The sequence below is a fragment of the Scylla paramamosain genome, chromosome 12 (assembly GCF_035594125.1).
Source record: "Scylla paramamosain isolate STU-SP2022 chromosome 12, ASM3559412v1, whole genome shotgun sequence".
Classification (NCBI taxonomy): Eukaryota; Metazoa; Arthropoda; class Malacostraca; order Decapoda; family Portunidae; genus Scylla; species Scylla paramamosain.
The window spans coordinates 7798950-7805000 of record NC_087162.1 but is presented as its reverse complement, the minus strand read 5'-3'; positions in this window follow the sequence as shown (position 1 = coordinate 7805000).

The following is a 6051-nucleotide window of genomic DNA, read 5'->3' as shown; positions in this document are numbered from 1 at the left end:
CTCTCTCTCTCCCTCACTCTCTCTCTCTCTCTCTCTCTCTCTCTCTCTCTCTCTCTCTCCTCTCTCTCTCTCTCTCTCTCTCTCTCTCTCTCTCTCTCTCTAGAGTGGGAAGAACGGGCTAAGCTACGAGCCTGTCACTAATGAAGCTGTCATAATGAAGGTGCCGGGTACATAGAGCAAGTTTTATGCATTTTCATTAATTTGTGTCTTATCTCATCACGTCTTTGTAATTCCTTGCTTTTCTTTAATAAACTGATAAACTGACAAACAAGAGCTGTGGTTTTGTCGCCAATTGATCATGGTGGGGGTAACTAGTTTGGTTTTCTGGTATACTGTATGTTGTGGAATTATTCTTTCGGTTACATCGCATATTCTATCAAAGTTTATTATGTAAATGCTATCAGTATTAAACTGAATAAATGACTAGAAGAATTTTTCCTGAAAAAAAAACTAAAATAATGGTAAAAAAAATTGTTATTGAATATATATATATATATATATATATATATATATATATATATATATATATATATATATATATATATATATATATATATATATATATATATATATATATATATATATATATATATATATATCATTACTGAGCACGGACACTCGTGTTGATAGTTATTAGTTAGATTCTGTTGGGAATGATTTTCTAAATATGTACAGTGAAATGAATCGCAGATTTTTCAAGCATATTCAGTGCATTTAATTCCCAACAGTCGTGTCTTACAGGACAGTTGTGTTTCTGTCGATGCACCATTAAACACATATGAAACTACCAAACTGGTAAGTAATGAAATTATTATTACAAATGCAATGATTGTTCTGTCTCTCTGAAGTGATATGCAGTGTGGTCAGCCCTCACTCTTTTTCTCGACCTAAGCCTTCCAAACCTTGGTTTAACACAGGCTGTTCTTGTGCTCTACATGATAGACAGGTGCCCCAGAAAAGGTACTTGAGCGTTCCATCACCAGAATCTCATGCACTTTATATTTCTGGCCGGAAGCATGCCAAGTCTGTTCTCCAACTAGCCAAAAACTCTTCCATTAATAGAAAGTGTCAAAATCTTTCAAGATCTAACTCTCCTCGTGACTTCTGGCTTCTAGCCAAAAAAACATCTCCAATAATTTTACTTCTTCTTCTTTCCCTCCTTTATTTCAACCAGATGGCACCACTGCTATCACATCTATCTCTAAATCTGAACTCTTCGCTCAAACCCTTGCAATAAAAAACTCTACTTTGGACGATTCAGGGCTTGTTCCTCTCTCTCCTCCACCCTCTGACTACTTCATGTTACCTATTAAAATTCTTCGCAATGATGTTTTCCATGCCCTCGCTGGCCTAAACCCTTGGAAGGCTTATGGACCTGATGGGGTCCCTCCTATTGTTCTCCGAAACTGCGCCTCCGTGCTTTCACCTTGCCTAGTCAAACTCTTTCAACTTTGTCTGTCAACATCTACCTTTTCTTCTTGCTGTAAGTTTCCCTCCATTCATCCTGTTCCTAAAAAGGGTGACCGTTCTAATCCCTCAAACTACCCTCCTATTGCTTTAATTTCCTGCCTATCTAAAGTTTTCAAATCCATCTTCAACAGGAAGATTCTTAAACATCTATCACTTCACAACCTTCTATCTGATTGCCAGTATGAGTTCCGTCAAGACTGCTGTACTGGTGATCTTTTGGCTTTCCTTACTGAGTTTTGGTCATCCTCTTTTAGAGATTCTGGTGAAACTTTTGCTGTTGCCTTAGACATATCAAAAGCTTTTCATAAAGTCTGGCACAAAGCTTTGAATTCCATACTATCCTCCTACGGCCTCTATCCTTCTCTTTGTAACTTCATATCAAGTTTCCTTTCTGACCGTTCTATTGCTACTGTGGTAAGCGGTAACTGTTCTTCTCCTAAATTTATTAACAGTGGTGTTCCTCAGGGTTCTGTCCTGTCACCCACTCTCTTCCTATTATTCATCAATGATCATTTAAACCAAACTTCTTGCCCTATCCAGTCCTAAGGTGATGATACCATCCTGCACTTTTCCACATCTTTTCACAGACGTCCAACCCTTCAGGAAGTTAATAGTTCACGCAAGAAAGTCACAGAACGTCTGACTTCTGATCTCTCTAAAATTTCTGATTTGGGGAGAGCAAACTTAGTATTGCTCAATGCCTCAGTAACTCAATACCTCCAGACAATCTTCCAGACAGGTATCCCCATCTTTTTTTTTTTTTTATGTAGGAAGGACACTGGCCAAGGGCATCAAAAATCTAATAAAAAAATGCCCACTGAAATGCCAGTCCCATAAAAGGGTCAAAGCAGTGGTCAAAAATTGATGAATAAGTGTCTTGAAACCTCCCTCTTGAAGGAATTCATGTCATAGGAAGGTGGAAATACAGAAGCAGGCAAGGAGTTCCAGAGTTTACCAGAGAAAGGGATGAATGATTGAGAATACTGGTTAACTCTTGCGTTAGAGAGGTGGACAGAATAGGGGGTGAGAGAAAGAAGAAAGTCTTGTGCAGCGAGGCCGCGGGAGGAGAGGAGGCATGCAGTTAGCAAGATCAGAACAGTTAGCATGAAAATAGCGGTAGAAGACAGCTAGATATGCAACATTGCGGCGGTGAGAGAGAGACTGAAGACAGTCAGTTAGAGGAGAGGAGTTGATGAGACGAAAAGCTTTTGATTCCATCCTGTCTAGAAGAGCAGTATGAGTGGAACCTCCCCCAGACATGTGAAGCATACTCCATACATGGACGGATAAGGCCCTTGTACAGAGTTACCAGCTGGGGGGGTGAGAAAAACTGGCGGAGACGTCTCAGAACACCTAACTTCATAGAAGCTATTTTAGCTAGAGATGAGATGTGAAGTTTCCAGTTCAGATTATAAGTAAAGGACTGACCGAGGATGTTCAGTGCAGAAGAGGGAGACAGTTGAGTGTCATTGAAGAAGAGGGGATAGTTGTCTGGAAGGTTGTGTCGAGTTGATAGATGGAGGAATTGAGTTTTTGAGGCATTGAACAATATCAAGTTTGCTCTGGCCCAATCAGAAATTTTAGAAAGATCAAAAGTCAAGCGTTCTGTGGCTTCCCTGCGTGATATGTTTACCTCCTGAAGGGTTGGACGTGTATGAAAAGACGTGGAAAAGTGCAGGGTGGTATCATCAGCGTAGGAGTGGATAGGACAAGAAGTTTGGTTTAGAAGATCATTAATGAATAATAAGAAGAGAGTGGGTGACAGGACCGAACCCTGAGGAACACCACTGTTAATAGATTTAGGAGAAGAACAGTGACCGTCTACCACAGCAGCAATAGAACGGTCAGAAAGGAAATTTGAGATGAAGTTACAGAGAGAAGGATAGAAACCGTAGAAGGATAGTTTGGAAATCAAAGCTTTGTGGCAGACGCTATCAAAAGCTTTTGATATGTCCAAGGCAACAGCAAAAGTTTCACCAAAATCTCTAAAAGAGGATGACCAAGACTCAGTAAGGAAAGCCAGAAGATCACCAGTAGAGCGGCCTTGACGGAACCCATACTGACGACCAGATAGAAGGTTGTGAAGTGATAGATGTTTAAGAATCTTCCTGTTGAGGATAGATTCAAAAACTTTAGATAGGCAGGAAATTAAAGCAATAGGACGGTAATTTGAGGGATTAGAACGGTCAACCTTTTTAGGAACAGGTTGAATGTAGGAAAACTCCTAGCAAGAAGGAAAGGTAGATGTTGACAGACAGAGCTGAAAGAGTTTCACTAGGCAAGGTGCAAACTGTAAACACGGAGACACAGTTTTTGAGAACAATAGGAGGGACCCCATCAGGTCCATAAGCCTTTCGAGGGTTTAGGCCAGCGAGGGCATGGAAAACATCATTGCGAAGAATTTTAATACGTGGCATGAAGTAGTCAGAGGGTGGAGGAGAATCGTCCAAGGTAGAGTTTTTAGCAAAGGTTTCAGCGAAGAGTTCAGCTTTAGAAATAGATGTGATAGCAGTGGTTCCATATGGTTGAAATAGAGGAGGGAAAGAAGAAGAAGCAAAGTTATTGGAGATATTTTTGGCTAGATGCCAGAAGTCACGAGGGGAGTTAGATCTTGAAAGGTTTTGACATTTTCTGTTAATGAAGTTTTTGGCTGGTTGGAGAACAGACTTGGCATGGTTGCGGGCAGAAATATAAAGTGCATGAGATTCTGGTGATGGAAGGCTTAAGTACCTTTTGTGGGCCACCTCTCTTTCATGTATAGCACGAGAACAAGCTGTGTTAAACCAAGATTAAGAAGGTTTAGGACGAGAAAAAGAGTGAGGAATGTACGCCTCCATGCCAGACACTATCACCTCTGTTATGCGCTCAGCACACAAAGACGGGTCTCTGACACGGAAGCAGTAGTCATTCCATCTTCTTTAATGACCCTCAACTGGCCCCCTCTTCCACACTAAACATCCTCGGTCTGTCCTTTTCTTATAATCTAAACTGGAAATTTCACATCTCATCTCTAGCGAAACAGCTTCTATGAAGTTAGGCGTTCTGAAACGCCTCCGCCAGTTTTTCTCATCCCCTCCAGCTGCTAACTCTGTACAGGGGCCTTATCCTTCCATGTACGGAGTATGCTTCACATGTCTGTGGGTGTTCCACTCATGCCGCCCTTTTAGACAGGGTGGAATCACAAGCTTTTCGTCTCATCAACTCCTCTCCTCAGCCTCTTTCTCATCTAAAAAGAACTGTATAGTGATTTTTGCTGTTATTTTAATTCGTGCAGTTCCCAAAAAATGAATCATAGTTTTCCCAAATCTTATAAAAATAAACATAAAGTTCTTTCTAATAATAGAAAGAAAGCAGACGGTAAAGCAGAACCCTGTGAACGTCTACTATAATGTTTACATGATGCTGACTGTAAAAAAAAAAATAAAATAAAAAATTAATAATAATAAATAAATAAATAAATAAATAAATAAATAGATAATGATATAATAATAAAATAAATAAATAGATATTGCCACACAATAATATTACAGCATAAAGATAACCTAAATATTTACAAGACACAGTCTGCCAAAACTAATGACAGCCAGAGGGAAATAATAACAAAAAAAAAAAAAAAAACAGTAGTACAATGACAACATTATCTGAAGATCGGCGAGGCTGGTGATTCACGCCACCATTAGACATGAACCATAGACAGATACTCCACTGCTTTAAAAAGGCTCTAGTTGAAGTGACGCGGGTTTTTAATGGTGTTTTTACAGTTCTGTCAACAGATAAATTAGATTCAGCATTATCAACAGAAGAAACTTGAGAATTCGGCTCATCATCTCTGTTGCCTTTGAAAACGGTAGTGGTGAGAGTGCAAACAGTTTCAGAATAAGGCCCATATATTCCATGAGGTTCCAGCCATTGTAAACCTGGATCTGTGTGGTGCTGGCCGATTTTTTTTTTTTTTTTCATTATTATTCATTCGCTCCGGGATTCTAAATTATAAAAGGAATAGTGAGAAACACGTAAAAAAGTGAAACATTTTGAAACGCCTTACAGCTTACGCCGCTTAACTTGCGCAACGTAACGAGCGGCGATGCTAGAGATGTGACGTTCTCGTAATGCTGATGATTGAAGCTACCACCTCGGTATGTTATTGTTATCTCACTACATCGTCAATACGCGTAAGCGAATGAGAGCTGGTGCATTTTTTTTTCACCGTATCGCCGGTACACAGAAGACCGAGAGACTCCTACTAGTAGGTACTCGGGGGAGAAGCGGCGACCTTTTCGGTTTGTTTTTGAGGTCCGCGAATTGTTATTCCTATTTTTCTATGAACGATTACCAGAAATATGCGTCATTGGCACTGATTTTTCTGAAAGCCACACGCCGTCAGTACAGGACAACGGAAACACATATTTACGTATGTTATTCTTCAAAGGTTAAAAGATAAAGAAGGCACCGGAACACTACGGTGAAGAGGATTCCCGTGTCGTGAGAAAGAGAGAGAGAGGGAGAGAGAGAGAGAGAGAGAGAGAGAGAGAGAGAGAGAGAGAGAGAGAGAGAGAGAGAGAGAGAGAGAGAGAGAGAGAG